This window comes from Ooceraea biroi, chromosome 2 (genome assembly GCF_003672135.1).
Source record: "Ooceraea biroi isolate clonal line C1 chromosome 2, Obir_v5.4, whole genome shotgun sequence".
NCBI lineage: Eukaryota > Metazoa > Arthropoda > Insecta > Hymenoptera > Formicidae > Ooceraea > Ooceraea biroi.
This window is the reverse complement of record NC_039507.1, coordinates 3,588,292-3,606,623: the sequence shown is the minus strand read 5'-3', so window position 1 is coordinate 3,606,623 and position 18,332 is coordinate 3,588,292. Positions and strand designations below refer to the sequence as shown.

The following is an 18,332-nucleotide window of genomic DNA, read 5'->3' as shown; positions in this document are numbered from 1 at the left end:
AAAAAGCTTAATAAAAAGGTTTCGATAAAAACATTTAATGTTTTTATGTAACCGTGGACATCATCAAGTATCATGTTCATGTAGAGTCTAAATTTAGAATACCTGTTTGGTGACAATTCCAAGTAATGCAGAAGATAGTTACTTCGGCAATTTTGCAAAAACTTCATATCTAACACAATTATGCAAGTTTAAAGCATAATATGCATATGTATCTATGTAGAACAAATTGTACTTATGCAAATATCGGCAACGTGCAAACGAATGTACCATACATGAAAAAAATATTCTTTCGAAATTAACCGAATCTTTGCAATCATTGTATCGCTTTGATATACGTTGTTAATATAACATAATAAGATAATAATTAATTAAACTAATTAAAGATAATAATTTTATGATGCTTTACTTGGATCTAACGTACGATCATGTTATTAGGCTTTCGACGAACTGATAGGCTCGATTTGAGTATGCGAGGTGATGAGAGAAAATATTATCTTTGATCGCGCGATTTTTACGATGGAAATGAAAATCGTCGGAAGATGAAATTCGAGAAGTCATCGATCGATCGCGCGAGCTGAATCTACATCACAGTGTCAGGCAATCTAAACGCGGACGCTATAGCCTCGAGCACGAGTAGTACACCACGAGCGCTTATTGGCCTGATTTTCGCCATTATCAATATTAATAGAGTCTTGGTCCATTAGCTGTTCTAGAGAGCGGCTCCGGGAACGATCTACGACGTCGCCGCAGATCGATTCCGCTTCGGGCTTTTTTCCTCATGGTCGCCTCGCGATCAGAAAATCTCGCCTGTTTGCGGACAAGTCATCTGCAATAAAGCTTGGAAGTGTGTTTGGTCCGTCTACAAAACGGACTATAACGCGCACATCGATTTCAGAAAGCCACTAAGTGGCATTCGATCGAGGCATTTCGTGGAAAAATACACTTCGATGAACATCAGCGTGTGTAAGCGCATTATAATTCACGCGCAACGTAGCACCATCTATAATTTATAAAGGTATAGACCAAATTATATATTCATCGATTTTTCTATAGATGTCTATATATAAGTAATTCAGTTCAGCATTTTTGCGCTGACGCAGATACAGACACGCGTATCTGGCGTGTAACGCGCCGAAAAAGTTTGCGCCCTGCATCGCTCTCGCAGAACTGGTCGCGGCCGACACTAACGCGAATTTAATGTCAATATCGTACAATAATCGTAATGCAATTGTGCCGTTACGCCCGCTTCGTAATTCACTCGATAGCCCGAATGTAAATTCCATCAATGGTTTGGATTACTGCGCGGATACGTCGGACTCGGTCAACCCGTAGATTTCACGGTGAAAGGGCGGCGTGTATATGCACGCGTGCGCGAGTCATTCGGCGTGGCTGTTTGGCATAGAAGAGACGCATTGAATTGTCACGTAAAGCAATCGTGTCGTCGGTTGCGCTTTTTACCGGCAGCTGATTTTTCGCGAAACGCCACGCCACGCCACGCCACGCCGATTAATTCGATCGCGTCGCTCGCTCGCTCGGAATCCGCGTTAAGTGCATCATCATCATGCTTTTCCGCGGCTCCTCCCGGCTCCTTTTCCCGGCATGGTCATCGATCATGCGAATCAACGTGATTAGAAAACGAAAACAAGAAGGAGAAATACCAAAGGAATCCAAAGGAATATGCGTCTAATGGCGCGCCTATCCTCCGTGACTCGCCGGTCGCGTTGTCCTTTTTTCCCGTCATTAAACATGATATCCTTCCTTGAAAACGCAGCTTTTTCTTGAGGCGCGCGATTATTGCACGGCTTTCTTTGGGTTTTCCGTCGACCTCGACCGTGGCTCGGCCGGGCACAAGTAACAAGTATCCGCCGCGGCATGGCGAATCTTTATTCAATCCGACATAACGGCTGCACTTCTGTCCCTCTCTTCGTCCTCGCGCCAAGATCGCGATCAACATCCGTTCGACAAGCGGTTTTTCGACACTGCGCGGACTTCTCTGCGCTTGTTGCAATATTCTGCGCCTTTCCACGCCCGATTATTGTGCTGCACGATTATATTGTCGGGCATTGTGTGTAGTCGAGTATTAAAAGCGATATTTGATTAACTTGTTAATCGCGTTTGTATCGTTACTTTGATTATTTTGCGCTAAAGAATTCAAATCACATCGAACAACGTTAATTGTTATTATTAATTTTAAACACATTCCGTGTGATTGTATTCCACGTGATTATTATTAGATACTTGAAAATTTATTGGTCATTGATAATTTAAGAGTCTGGAAAAACACAGGATTACTAAACGTGAAATTAAATATTCATCCTCTCGACAATTTCACGAAAGTATCCTCTTCTTGTTAAACACTTACTGAAGTACTGTAGTACCTACATAAAAGCACTTAGAAATATTCCAAAGAAGACTTTCAAAATCGAGGACACGGCATATAGGCCTGATTACATAAGCCTAAATCGATGAATTTGCTAATATCGACCAGGCCGCTATTTCGTATCATCTAATTGTACGACATTCACGTCGCGTATGCAATTTCCCATCGACGACTCGCGTCTGTGTGTGACGATTAAAATTACGCGATGACCTGTAACGGAAGATGTCAAATAATCGCCGGACTTATCGCTTATTATTACTGTTCGTCCGACATCTGATATTTCACCGGCGGACTATTTATCGATCGCCTTGACACAAGCGATGCATCGATATTGCAGTGCAATACCGCACCCGAAATATACTGTCATAATTTGCGAACGCAACGAAGAGCGGACGAAAAAGAGAAAAGGAAAAAATATGGAGTCGAAATTTTATTACTACTTTTGAATTGCGACTGAACGCGAGAGTCCGATAATAAGAGTCTTAAATAATTTAGCTGTGAAGCACGTCGACATCCGATATCGTCATTAAATCGTGATTGAGATGGATACCGACTTGACCGAGAGAGATATTTTGGTACAGGTTTCTCGAGTCAAACCTGAGAAACACTGATATATCATGCCGTGATTGACTGAAATGGACGCTGACTCGAGGTTTTCTACAAATCGTTTAGACAAGCGTTACACTTTGTGATTTCCGCGTTATCAGTTTCCGCGACAGGAAGCTGTCAATATAGAATAATGTAATCCATCGTGCAACTTATATGTCAGGCGTCTATTCTGAAAGCGACACAAATCAGTTTTCTGAAATATAGCGAATACAAACAGCGTGAATGCAAATAAAATTCAAAGTGATGCATTGTTGTAAACTGTGCGCTCTACTCTTAAAAAATGTAATGTAACATCCGTTGTGCAACTTACAAAAGCCGTTTATTATGAATAATACGGGATTTCTAAACGTAATGATGTCAAGTCGAATGCATCGCGCTTTTCTGGTAATTGCTAGAAAGCTCTGCGCGCAATTCGTTTACGAGATTTATAAGACAACAGATGATCTGTAAAATACCATTGAAATTGTTAAACTGTGACCTCTCAATAATCATAAATAAAGTATACATAAGTGAATGAAGCAACGTAACGTGTAACATAGCTTGTGAGCTATCACATTTCGCGACTTTGCTTATTTAAGAATATCAATATAAGAGCAATGTAAAATCCTGTTTTCCTGTAGGGGCAATAGTTCAAATAAAATGTTTTTCAGAATTTTCTACGGAGTTTTTTGAAGACTTTTGACACTGCTCGTTCATGCGGACGATGAAAGCGAAAACGCGTCATTATATCGCTGCGCTCGGAAGCCCCAACACGATATTCGACAGCTGCAGCGAAGAAAGAAGGAAGAATCGGCTTACAGGTCGCATTCAGACAGGGGTAGGGGAGGGGGTGACGCACGCGAGAATCGTTACGTAAGTCTAAAATTCGACGGCCATTTTGCTGACACGCGCGATCGCCCATCTCCTCCTCGTCCTGTTCCGCCTGCCTTCTCGGTTTTCGTGCGAACCTTCCATCGTACCGGCAAGCTATTTCAAATGTCAACGCGGCTGAAACCATCGAGAACCGCGTCGCATCCACGTGCACGAAGCCGCGCGCCAGAAGCGAGCGCACGCGCGTCGCGAAGAGCGCGCGCTCGCATGCAACACTTGTCGATTTGTTTGCACTGCCGTCGATTTCACGAATTCTCCTTCTTGCGAATTTCTTTCCTGCCCGTTTTTCCAAAATCGTCATGTGTTTCGTTATTTTTTTAAACAAGTTACGGGTCATTCTCTTGCTATATTGCATTATTTCTCATTTTATTATTATATTTGCCTCTGCTATTAAACTGCTAATACTAAAAAAGAAACTGTATTACATTTTGTTTTGTTATTATTAGGCATTTATTGGTCAATTCGTGATCGATATCACGTCGCGTATTTTGCGATTCTGAATGAACATTCCATCGCGTCTCGACTTTGATAACAACAAATGCGTAAGTCTCAAGTGGAAAATGATAAAACAGATGTGACAAATAGATATATGAATGTAACACTACATTGACAATACACAATGAAACAGAATTTCAAGAGCATTATTTCGCATAATGCGAGATGACAATCGTGTAATTCACAGATCCAGAATGTAGATATCGTTCGACGTATAGGTTACAGAGCCGCACAGTCGTAGTAGTAGTATATCGATATTTTTACAGAATTGAACGAAATTAAAATTTATGCTCTCATTTATGCGAAACTCGAGGGAAACGTGATGTCATTCTCGCGAAGTTCGCCATATCTTCCGAAAGCTCGTACCCTTCACGAGATTCCGCTCGTGAGTGAAGATCGTTAGAGACCGCGAAGGTTCCGGTTCCGGTGAAAGATGGACGCGCGCGCGATGGTTCCGGCGAGCATTGATCCTGATCGAGGAGCCTTTGCACAAGCAGAAATTATTGAAACCGACGCTCAAGTATACCAACGGAAATCCAAGGCGACGAAACAATAAAGAATAATTGTGCACAAAGACAAAGAAAGAGAGGGAAGGAAAGAAAGAGAAAGAGAGAGGGAGGGGGACGTAAAGAGAACCGAGAGTGAGCGCAAAGGTAGAGAAGGATTTTGAAAGTATCCGCGTAAGCGGAGTTTTCAAGTCGCCACAATGGCGCAACCTGTTGCACGTCGGGCTTAGAAACTAAAGGTTCGAGCTTAAAACGGTAACAGACGTACCTGCCCCCCCCCTTCCCCTAGCCCTTCGCACGGTTTTTCTCTTTCGCACCGCAGCGGACAAGTCACACGGCGTTTTGTCGCAGCGCTGTTTGTGCAAAGTGCGAAAAATCTGGTACGCAGCGCGTGTTTGTTCGAGCACGAGCGCGCTGCTCTTTTTGCCGCGTTGCGTTGCGTTGCGTTAGAACGAATCAGCGCGCGTTAAATGCCGCCAGCTCGTTGCATTACGGAAAACGACGCAACTATCGATGCCGATAGACAACGAACCGCGCGGGCATTAACAGCGGTTAAGCGTTTGACCGGCCACGGCGCGCGGAGTCACCGGGGCGGGGGTTTCACGGCTGCATTCTATTGTCGGAATTAAATATTGACTAGTAGTAGTACCACGCGGCCAAATTCACGTGACGAAGCACAACAGAATTCGCCGCCGCTGCCGCCATCGGCCGGCCGACATCACCCGCCCGCCCGCGGCAAATTGACCGTGTTAATTTTTCACGTGCATTTTCGCGGCCGCGGTGCGCGTATTATTCCATGAAATTTCGCGGCACGCAAATAATCCGAAAAGGGCACTCCGCTCCTCCACCTCCTCCGACCCGATCCCCCCGGGTACACGCCTCCCGCCAGGGCTCGGGATTTTGTCGTCGCGAAACATTAATGCGAAAAAGCTCCATTACGCGCGCCGACAACGGACTCGATTATTATTATTTCAAAACGCGGCGATATCGATTGCACGCGCCCGCGAGAGACCCGCGCGAATTAACGCGCGCGCGACGAGCCGCGCCGTCCGTCTAATGCCGTTACTCTATCGAGAGCCGAGACTCAACAAGGCTTTTAAAGGTCTGTTATTATTCCGTATATTACGGTGTTTAGCACCCGGTGCTGCCGTTGTTAACGGCAACAATTATCCTTGAGAGCTTCTCGCTCGTGCTTCCTTTCTCTTTCTTCTTTCACATTTTATTTCCGTGATAATAATATGTTATATTTTTTAATATATCAGAATATTCGAGACATAGATAATTAGACTTATTAAGTGATTGTATATAGAATCATTTAATACTATAAAATTTGATATAATTATAACAATAATTGTAACGTGTCAAAGATTTATAAAGGTATATCTACGAAAATAGATTTCTAGTTTTTGATTAAGGTCATAAATTCAAAGTGAATATATGTATAACTGATTTCGCATTAAGCGAAGCGAGATAAGTATCTGTAAAAAAAGATGACGATGGAAACATTACGTTTTCAGTATCGAAAAAAAATGATCGTGATACATGGAATAGTTGGTATGCTGATATTAATTGCGCAAATTGCTCGCATGAAATAATCTCCGCTGCAAGGGGGGAACGTAAAACCAGGAAAACCTGAACTTGGAAACTTTTCGAGCAAAAAAGATTACGTAATCTTACCGCGAAGGACGGAAGGAAATTGACGCAAACAACTTGCATTCTGGTAACGCCGTTAAAGGACGGCGCGCCGTTGAAAGAGACAAAAGTTCGCGAGAAGCGAACAACTTAAAAAGCATGATTCTACGGTCACATCAGCACACTATTTAAAATGTTTCACCTAACGCTTAATAACGGCGAATCTGCCCGCGCGGAACAACACAACGAATCGGCTTTTCCGTCCCCTCATTCGCGATAATTCGCCGTACCCCATATAACTTCATTTTCGATGATTTGTTTTTTTGCCAGCATTGCAGCATTTCCACGATAACTGCGCCCGCATGTACGCCCGCGTCATAGTAAACTTCATCGAGGTCCATTACGTCCGCGAGCTCGCGGCCATTTTTTTTCGTTTAGCGGGAAACGAGAACCGGCAGTTTCTCGTTTCTCGATTAGTAACGCCGGTTTTTCCCGTTTTTCCGAAATCGAAAACGCTATCATGAAGCTCATTGGCACACGGCCGAGAAATTCCGTTGACTTTTTCGCGCCGTTGCTCTCGCTTCGCCGCTCGAATCAATCGAGAAGCGAAGGGAGAGGGAGAATCACTCGACTCTTCATAAATGCCGGTTTAAATTAATTTGATTGCTTTTTTCATGGTACATTTAATTTGCGTATTACGGAGAATCTCATCGGCCAAATGTCAGCGTCGGAAAAAAATGTAATCGTTGAGAGAGACCGGAGAGACACGCCCTTTTACAATCACTGTATTTGCCTAGCAATTTTCGGTACTTTGAGCTTTGAGTTTTTACTAACGCGCATTGCCACGTAAAAAGAGAAAGAGGAGCTTCCTCCTCTCTCGCTCGGCAGTAAATGCCCAAGGACTCCGCGCCGTTGCTGTGTGTACGCGGAGTTCTAAATCGAGGTCACACCGAATTTTCTACTTTAACCTACTGAATACGGCAAATTTCAGCTTTCTAAAGTGGGAAGCCGCGGCGGACGATCGCATCTTCGCCGCGAAACTGCGAGCCTCAAAATTAGTCCCGACGACCGCGGGGATTTCTAAACGACTCGGCGGTGAACACGTGCACCAAGGTGCAATACCCGTGGATATATTCGTCGACCACCGCCAGTTCTCGATCTTTCCGAGAGATTATATTAATAGATTATATTAATACGTCGTTATAGGATCAAAATAAGCAGATTATCAGTCGAAACTTTAATTTCTAGTTACAAAGTTAGTTTAGGGAGGACCGATATCATTGTCCGCTGCAAAACACCTCGTTTCGAGAAACGTAAAGTTTACGTTCGCCACTAAGGACAAAACGATATCAGTGATACCTGGCAATCATTCTACGTTCGCCTGCCAAGGTTAAGTTCCAGTTACATTTGTGAATTGCAACGGTGCCCGCTATTTACAGGATCTCACGGCGGCCAGGGCAAGGTTTTCAACTGCGACGCAAGCTTTCGCTCGTCGAGAGATTTAAGGATGCTGCACACGACGCGCCTGTGCTCCACGTCGACCAGCACGGTAACGCACGATGAGAATTTCGTATCGCTCATTATCATACGAATATGGCAGCGCCGGGATGACAACGAGTAACGAATAATCGTCGCGTGAGCGCATAGCGTAAATCGAGCTTTGGACATCTCGTTAGGACGGGTATGCCGATTTATATCCGCCGATACGTATCCGCATCTTACTCAACTGCGCCATTTCGCGGATACCTGACCTACGTCGCGCTCAAAGTAAATGTCTCGTATAAATCTGCGGTCGGCTGACAACTATAATGATCGCCGGGATCGTTTCGCCGTGTCATCATCACGCAACGCGATGTCATCTTCGATGTTTTCCACATGATACGACGATTATTTTACATTCACCTTCGAGCGTTTCTTCGAAGTTTTGGTCACAGTGCGCAAAAATACAGGAACAAAAGTGCATGTAATTACCGTATTCGAAAGTCGCCTCCTCCCTTTTCGCTGAGATTTCATTTCTAAAAGTGCCTCCGGGATGTGCGAAATTTTCGTGAACTATCCGAAGCCGATAGTCCGCACTCAAACGGGCTCGCAAATGAAAAACGCTTATTAGTGAAAATCTGCTCGTTTTCTTTTTTTTGTAGAACATGTTTTGCAGAATATAGGTTTTCGTCTCCGCGTCCGCTTAAAAGTGTCATCATGTCGAGAGAGAGAGAGAGAGAGAGGGGGGAAGAGGAGTGGAAAGAGAAGTGTTACTTTTCACATAGTCTGGAAAATTTATTGAAAATGTCAATCGAGAGATTGGTTGAATACACACACAAACGAGAAATACGTAAATGTGCGACTTGCTATTCACTGAGAGATTTTGTTGTTTCGTCAAAAGAAAAAAATCTGTTCTACAAAAAATTTATCTTTTGGTACAAAAGCAACAAATAATCATAGTGTTTTCCTATACACGCGTACTATCAGTGTATTGATAACAAACTCAAGAAATGTGTAGCCAACCAATCGAATCGTGCAGTTTGCAACATCACAGCGCGATATTATATCTCCTGCTACCACTGCAAAAACTTCAGATTTAATATTTATCACGTTAGATTAAATTATCTCGCAAGATGATTTATCAAATACTTCAGGATAAATTTCCTCGCAAGCGTATAAAATTGATCACTGCAACAGATAGATGCGAACATAGGCAGATCTCGGTACGCATCTGTCATGACTAATGTCGCACAGAAAACGCAACACGTCCCACGCGTAATCGTTTAAACATTATTTAAAACACGCTTCGAATTCTTAGATAATGTACTCGCCTTTCGAACGTCACACAAGAAAGGTTACTCGAAAAGTGCAGTTCAAAGTCGAGAATCGTGCGGAACGAAGGCAGATATTTGCGATAATCGGCGACACGGATTTTTTCACGTAATAAAAAAGTGTTACGTGACGACGGTGCGGCGCGAAAATCGCGCTGCGATTTTCCGAAATCGCGGCGCGCGAATCGCGCTCGCTCGCTTGCGCTCCAGCCTCTCCGACATTTCTTCGCCTTGACATTTCGCGGAGAGAGAGAAAGAGAGGCGCGATCAATTTCAGGCCGCGGTGACCGCGAGAATAGATGTAGCAATCGAACGGAGCCGAAGCGATTCGAGAACGTCGAAGATAATCGCGCTTTTTCACCGATCGCCGTGCTGAGATAATCGCGCAAGCATTGCGCGAGGCCAGGCTGATTACGTTTTAATACCGCCTCGATCGCTATCTGCGCGTTATAAAGTATCGTTGGGCGCAGGCGACGCCTACTGCGATATTCTTGAAAATTTCCTAACGGCGCACGATCGCGTATGATTTTCGTGAGAGTCTGTGAGACAACGTTCTCTCAAAATACCGAGCGGTAATTGCTTTCTACATTCTGTGCTTCAGGAGTATGATTCCTTCAGACTCTTACTACAATATGTATATATAATACAAAAAGAGAAGACCCTTCTTTGATCTAAATTTAGAAAACTTTGGAAAATCTTAAAACTTTTCATAATTTCGGTCCAATTATGAAATCCCTTGACGATGGAATCAAGTTTAAGGAATCCGATTTAAAAAAACTTAACCAGAGAATCCATATGAAATAATTAAAAGATCACGTTAGATGAAATGCAGCTTCTTTGAAGAAATAAATTTGGAATTACGCAAAAATGCACAACACAAAGCTGCTGATATGATAGATAAGGGAAATCACGATAATTCTGGTGCAGCCTGTACCAAATGAGGGAACGAGGTGGGAACCACACTCGCGATAATTCCTCCGGCTGGAAGCACGTGCGACCGCGTACGAAAATGGCGATGCTCGCAGCTCGCTGTTTGCCGATACCGCACGGATTGTCCGCGCGTGTTGTCGCAATCTAAGCCGATATACGACCGATCTTTCGCCGCGTGCATAAATTAATTTCACTAAATTATTACGTCAATAAACGTCCGTGCTTAACGCGCCGTAAAACGTCCGACCGGCACTTCCGAGGAAACGATAGGCGATTTATCGCCACGGCCGAGCAAATTCGCGAGGTCGCGTTTACACGCGCACGTCCGTGAGTCATCTCGATGAGTCGAACCTCCCGCGGAGAACGGACAAAGAGATCAGTTACGAGACGGCGCCTAAAACGACCGCGCGAATCGCGAGAATCCGCCGCGACGGATTTTCGCGAGGAGTCTCGAGCTCGATCGGGAAAACAAAAAGAAGGGAGTCAGGCGAGGTCGGTTTACGCCGGTTTACACGCATTTCCATCGAATTAGCCTCGCACACAGCCCGTGCGTTCTTTTTGCGACATGCACGTTCTAATTACCCCGCGAACCAAGCGCTAAGCGTCGCTCGGCTGGGCATAGTGTAATTGGTTCGTAGAACGTAAACACCCAGGAATCTGTTTACTCGATGGATCGCGTCTCTGTTATCGGAAGAAAATTGCATCCTGAGGAGTACCTGCCGGCCGATCCGCCGACTGCGCATCCGCCCTTCCGGCAAGCCTGAACGCTCCGAGTCGCGCCCCGCAAGCCCCACGAAAATCGCACTCGCCGCGTTCTCGCACGCAACGCTCCATAACGCTTGCTGAAACTATTTCATCGAGGGAACGTTGTTTCGAGAAACGTTCAAAGAGATCTATCGACGGATCGAACGCACAGGGAGCCCTTCAAAGGAGACTGTATCTAAAATTTGGGATCATCGTCGAGCGATGTCCAAGGAAAGACAAAGCGGAACGAAGATGAGACCTGTCAAACTCACACACGAATCGAGACGTATATATTTGGAAATCGAGGAAACGAGGAAATTGCTACGCATAACGCAGATGAAATTTTATCGTGGATTATACCACGCGCATTTGCGATACGCCAGGGAAACGTCAAAGCGACTCTGCTGAACGGTCGAAGTTTATTGGCAGAATCTCCGAGTCGAGTCCGTGACATCCGGCCGGAATCGAAATCCGCAGGACGAAAGAATTTCGGTCTGCGCCTCGGCACTCGATACGCGCGCTCGAATCTCGGCGTTTCCAGCTTTCGGACGTCCATATCGTCCATGCACATCGGTAACAACGTCGGAGACAACGAGGTTCCGTCTCTCCGACTTGTCGGAGCGACAGGTTTCCGCGCGGAACACGTGACAGACCGGCTTCGCTCGATAAAACTGACAGACGCGCACCGCGTATTGCGTCTGGCTGTGCATTCTCCACTGCCCATGCCAGCCGTGTAGTTTTTATTCGATTGTGAATGAACGTCTAGCGACTTGGTCGCACGCTCCTTTTTTTCCGGAAAAATATCTATTACGTATCGAAGCAGAGGAAAGAAGCCGAACGATTTGTACGATACATATCGTAACGTCACAGATACCAAATACTAAATATTGAATGTTTAACACGACTGTTGAGCAACCGAAGAACGGATATTATTTAAGAGTTGGAGTGTTAATTAAGTAACTGACCGTTGACGTAATAGGATGCTAATCTCTATTAACACTTTGGTTCCGTCCGGATTTCACGAGCGATTTATTTGCCGCGTAGAACTTTCTTCGATTTCGCCGCACTTTGGGTAATTGTATGCCTGTTTTGAGCGGATAACGAATAAAATCAGAGATATTTGATGTTTCCATTCCTCAAAGCGCAAATTATTACAGATTCGCATCGATTTTAGGGGAAAACGCGCCGCGCCACAGGAGCAACGTGTTTTTCAACTCGGCGGCACAAAAGAACCTTGGTAAACGTTATCCGACACAATGACGCGATTGGAATCGATCTGGATCAAATTCGCTCGCGTGAAACAACTCGCGGATTAATAATTACAACGATGCTTTTCTATCGAGGCAAAATTAATGATTCCATATTACGCGGACATCGGCGCGTATCGGCGGAAATTTTAGCCGTCACGCATGTTTACAGGCAATCGTCGTAGAATTATAGCGCGTAATACGTGAAAAAGATACGCAAGGAAGGTACAGCGGATATTTCGATAAAGAAATTACGCTCGCGCAATAATTACGTAGCCCTCTCGAGCGAGAGTCACCCGTCGCGAATCATTGCTTCAATAATTTATCACCGGTTGCTGTGTGACAGCGCGCATCTATTGTAACCAACATCTGAAAAATAAAGACAAAGTATATACCGAGAGATGTAAGAAGTGTATTTTTTAATGTATTCGTGCAAATCCTCCATTATCTGTCCTCGCACTTGTTTCCGCTTGTCTGCTTTCTTGCACATCACGATTTTCGTGAGCACCCGAAGGAAGCAAAATGACTGATCGTGCAGATTAAAATGCCATGAGCGAAAATACAAAAACTTCCATCGACAGTTGGACTTTCATAGTTTAACAGATTAGAAGAACTGCTTGCTGCACTGAATCACGCCGACAAAGTGGAAGCGAGAAAAGTTAAAGTTGGCCTCGCTCGTCGTAATTATCTTCGATCCGAAATTAAAAGTCGAGGGAGTTTATTCGGCTTAAACTTCAACCAGCTAATTTTGCAGAAAATATCGTCCGGGTATCGGCAACGAGAGAACTCGAGCGACACTGAGAGAAACAGACGTACGCCGTGCGAAATAGCTCGCCTGTAGCAGCCGTAACGGGGTCAATTCGCCGCCACGGAGAGAAAGAGTAAGAGAGAGCAAGAGAAAGATGAAGGAACCGCTCAAGGTGGAGAATCATCGTAGACGAAACAACGATAAAAAAATACAACGACAAATCAACACCGACGTCCCATCTCTTTCTATCCGATGATGACGTATCCGACGATCGTCGACCGGTCCTCTCGCGTGCGCTCGCAACATCCGCGACAAGGGACGTTCCACGGAAGACGCTCCCGCGCGCGAGCGCGCAATCTTTTCGGCCATTTTGGTGTCTAAGAGAGCCGACGCTAGCCCGCTTCGTGCGGCCGTCGATCGGTCCCTGTTATGACCCTTCTCTCCTCTCCTTGCACCATTTCCCTGCATCTCTCCCGTTTCCTCTTCTCGCGCATCTAGGAGCACACACGATGACACGTGCACATTCTCCTTCGACGCACACGCGCGAACGCGATAGCGAACGGGCGTGAGCGCGCGCGCGCGTCAGAAAAGGAGACTCTCTCTTTCTCTCTCTTTTTTCCTCTCCCGTTCATTCGCACACGATCTACATACATGCACAGGCACATGCACCTTCCTCCCGTTCTTCCTCCGGCACTCAGTCACTCCGACTTCTCCGCGTCTCTAATTGCTGAACGCTCATGGAGAACCGCCGAATTTTTCCTATTAATAAACACATCCCCTTTTCATTCCTCCCCTTTCTCCCTGTTTCTCACCACGTAATCTATACGTGTGTATTTGACGTTTCGAATGTAAATATTGCGTCAATTGTATTCTATTTATCTACATACTGTCACTTATGCGCTTGAGAACAAGTCCCCTAGAACGCGTAGCAAGTAACGCTTTTATCGCCTGTTCCTTCATATTCTGTTTCTCCTTTGCCTTCTTTCGACCTCACACGATTCGCAAATGAAGCGAAGGTTACTCACTCTCACGGCCAGGAAGAATCGTTCTTCGTCGCGCTCCTTCTTCACGCGCGTACCGCGTACCTTCTTCAGAGCTTTCCGAGGCGGTTCGCCAACACTCCCAGCGGCCGATCTTCGCGATCGGCACGTTTTTCCGATGACATCCTTCGTCCGTTTCGCGACGATCCTCGTTCTTTCACAGTCCCCCTAATTTACGCGTTGATCTCCTCTCGTCGCACTCGCGAAAACGGAGCACGAAGCGATCGCAAGAGCCACGTCGTGCGGGCTGGCGACACGCGGACGCGCGGGCGCCGCGACGATCGACGGACGTACCGATGCACCCCCGTCCACCCCCTCCCGTCGACCCTCTGCCGCTCGCTCGCTCGCTCTCTCTCTCTCTCTCTCTCCCTCTGGAAGGAGCCTGTTGCTCCGGTTCTACGCGGCTCTCGCGGACCACCGGCGTTCTCGCTTCGTCTCGTATCCTCGCGATCGCGACGTAATAACTCTGTCGCCGATAGACGATTAACAACGACGGCAACGTCGGCGATACTCTCTCTGCCGCTCGCCGATTCTATCCGATCAGTCTTCCGTCGCTCGTGCTCCTCTTCCCCGTTCTCCTTACTATGACGCGTCGTATATCGAGGAGTAACGAGGTGGACGATGGTAAACTCGCGACCGAGGGTTGCTCCCGATTACGATCGACGATCCAAATCAAATCCGGCGCGCGTGCACAACAACAATAACAACAATAACAACAACGGCGGCGGCGGCGGCGGCAGCGGTGACAGTGACTCGCGTTTCGATCGGCCGGACGGGATCTTTTCGTTTTTCACTTTCCGCGGTCTCTCGATCCTTTGCGTTTCACCCACGGTTTCCGGTCCCTCTGTCTCTCGTTCTACTGTCGACCAAAACGGATCAAGCGTTCCGTTCCTCCTCGCGATTTCTTTTCCTCTTTCCTTCCTTCCGTCACCGTCTTTTTCTTTTTTTTTCTCCCTTTCACTCCCTTGCACTCCCAGTCCACCCCTTTGCGTCACTCTCCCCCTGCTCCCGGTACTCGCGCGTTAAACACGGGCGAGAGGGAGACGGGACGACGGCACACGCACACGCACTCCACTTGCCCAGGCCTCGGCGTTTGATCCGGCTCCGGATATGCGACGTTAAGTCGAGTTGCGTTGGGTCGCGCTGCGCTCCCGTAACTGCATCCGCGTCGGACAGCACGGCTTGCGCGCTAGGAGCGCCGCCATCCGACCACCCCACCATCATCTTCGGCATCCACCACCACCACCGGGCACTACCACCACCTTCACCATCGCCATCGCCACCGCCACCGCCACCACCACCATCACCGCCGCCGGCACCACTACTATTACTACTACTACTATTCTACTAATACTACCACTACTACTATCGGCTACGCAACTAGGCAGACTACTACCAGCCGCCATCGCACACCACCAACATCACGACCTTCCTCTACACTCGCCGTAACACCATCGCGACCGGTTACCATCACCATCATCCGAATGTCGTGAACGACGAGGACGATGACGGCGACGGCGGAGCGGCACGACACAAGCGCTCCGATGCATTACCGTTCTCTTAGAGTGCATGCATGCATGTATGCATACGTGCGCATGTGCGTATGTGCGTTGCACGTGCACATAGACGCGCGTCCTTAGCGGCGTCCACCGTGAGCCACGAAACGCCAAGCCGCGTCGTGCCCGTCATCGACGTCGCCGTCGCCGTCGTCGTCGTTCTCTTCGTCGTCATCATCGTTGTCGGTCCAATTGCACATTTTACGTGCGCGCCCGACCGCTGATACTGCCTTCTTCTCCCTTCTTTCTTCTATCTCCCTCTCTCTCGGTCCCTCTCTTCCTCCGTACCTGCGACGGTGTACGCCGGGTACAGAGCACCACAAAAGTTTCGACTTCCTTCGCCGAAGTTTCGGAAAGACGGAGGGAAGATAAAGGCGCGCCGAGTCGACCGACTGCCGTTTAGGCGATCCTAAAGCGTCGCTTTCTTGCGCGGAATGTGCGAGAAGAAGATCGGAATAAGTTTGGTAAGCTGAAAATCCGTGTGATTATAGAGTAGTCTTCTGCTTTTCTAATTCTTACCGAACGAAACCGTGCGAAACGAGAATTTTCGTTGGAATGGTGCGTTCTACTAACACGATCTTGCTTTCAATGAAGATTTTCATTTTCCAGTGATCGATTAAAAAAACATCGTAGACGTTTCTACGGCGACATTTCACGCGGTACCAGCACCGGCAATCCGATCGGACACGGCGAAATCGTCGTTCCGATCGTCCCGCACTTTCAATCTCCTCGGCTTCTCAACTTGGTGCGATCGCGAGCAGAACGGTGCCACTTTCTTGAGCGCACAAGCGCGATCACATTTTTCCCCCGTCATTCATACGTCCGCCGGGGTCCGTGTGCCACGCTAACGCGTGTCGAGTAGGAAAATGGAACGCGCATACTGACGAGGTTAAATCGCCCATTACGATTAACATTGATATTCGCGATACCAGGCGACGCCTTAACTTGGACTCTCGCGGCGGCGCGGGCGGTTCAGCTCGCACACATCATAAATCCGCCACGTCGGTCGCGCGCCGACTCTCGAGTAACGCGGCCGATTCGCCTCTGACGTGCGACTTATCATAGTTAATCGCGCGAGCGTTTCGCGCGTGCCTTGTCGGCGACGCCGAGATTTGAACGCCATTGCGGATCCAGAAGTTCCTTCGCATTATTTCGCAGCTAAATTGAATATCCCCTTTGATCATGCTCGAGTTAAATCTCACGCGATTTAATGAAATATAACATTGTTTCGCTGTGAAAAATTAGTTTCGCTATTGTTGTGAACGCTACGCGCAAATCGCTCGCGATCAGCAGACAAGCGCTTGGCAATTTTCGTATTTTCATGTCGATCGCTGGATGTCGCTCTGCCGTTGCATTGTCTTATTCAATTCTAGTTCAAGATACTCCTAAAATGGTGTTACTCTCTGAGAGACAATGGTGGCTGGAAAACGAAAGTATTTTCAGTCAAACCCGATTGATCCAAAACTCGATTTGCAATTCTGCTAATTTACGGATCCTGAAAACCTTAGTTAACATTTCCGGCGTTAGAGAATAATGGCGAATTTCGCAATCGGCTTATTAAGCGGCTTTACGAATTTTCTCCAGCTTAATCGCCACGCAGTTCGTCTTTGTTTCGCGCTTACAATCTGATTTAAAGGCTACGTGTTGCGTTAACCGAAGACACATCAACTTCTATCTTTAGAGCGAACGCTTGCTCATTTCGCTAGAGCTCGCGCGCGGAGCACACACGCAACTGTCTACGCGCGCGCACATTCGGCTCCCCGGAACCTGTTTCAGTCACATGGCCGCTTTGTCTTAACGCTCGTAGATCGTTCTAATGCATTCTTACATGCGAGTCTCTATTGATTGTCCTTCGCCGCGAACTCTTGCCAACTCTTCTGACGCGCCTCTGCTTTCAAGAACTCTTGAACAGAATGCGCTTTTGCGAAGAAAACTTTCGTTTAGTGCGTTGCACTTTCCAACTTCTAAGATTCCAATTATAAGGCAAAAATGGTTAGAAACATGACTTTTCAAAAATTAAAAATTCGATTATAGTTAACCAATTCTTTTTAATCGATAGTGCAATTTAATGATATTTACGTTTTATCGAGTAAAATAGAAAAGGACATAATACCTAAATCTCTATAATTTGTTTCGTAATAACTTTGAAATAAATTGTTTTATGTATAACAAAATTTGATACAAAAATCAAAATTAAATTAGTTTCAATAAAGAGTTTAGCTTTTGCAATTAGATAATGACGCTCTTTTTTAATTAACTAGAATTAATGACTTTACAGGTTGCATTATCAGAGAAACTTGAGCTCTCAAGTTTAACGAGATTTTTAACGTCAAAAATTTTTAAGTTGCGGAAGGTCATGTCATCGCATCAAATCTTTACTGACGAGAACTCATTTCCAAGTTTCGCTGAATTCGCAAACTTTTGGACTTTGATGCTAATTCTACGAAACGTCTTGCATTGTGTTCTACTTTATATTCATCTAGAAAACGAAACAAGAAAGTATTTAATCTTTATCATTAATTAACTAATATTGAACGTCCAATTGAATAAAAAAGCAAAATTATTTCGACAATAGAGTTGAAATGATCCTTTAACATTCAAGTTGGACAATTCATCTTGCCTCAAACAAAATTTGCACAATAATATAAACCAAAGACAAATTTCATTACATTACATCTTATTTATTGTAAACGTAATAAAGAGATATAAATGGGTTTTTGTATTCCATGATGAAAACTATGCGCGTGAGGTGATTATAAGCGAGG

The 18,332-nt window shown here is 46.0% G+C and overlaps 2 long non-coding RNA genes across 4 annotated transcripts in view; one reads left to right on the top strand and one right to left on the bottom strand.

Annotated features, from left to right (window-relative positions):
- Positions 1-14,121, bottom strand: part of LOC105281746 — a 38,983-nt gene extending 24,862 nt beyond the window's left edge. The window contains exon 1 of the long non-coding RNA XR_002193471.2: positions 13,997-14,121. This is a non-coding gene — a long non-coding RNA (uncharacterized LOC105281746). The remainder of the gene's footprint in view (positions 1-13,996) is intronic.
- Positions 14,122-15,320: 1,199 nt separating this feature from the next.
- The window catches only part of LOC105281745, a 58,173-nt gene continuing 55,161 nt past the window's right edge, over positions 15,321-18,332 (top strand). For 2 of the 3 annotated variants that reach the window (XR_002193473.2, XR_002193472.2), the window contains exon 1: positions 15,322-16,031. This is a non-coding gene — a long non-coding RNA (uncharacterized LOC105281745). Of the gene's footprint in view, positions 16,032-18,332 lie in introns of all 3 variants that reach the window. The other variant, XR_002193474.2, reaches the window with a different exon arrangement.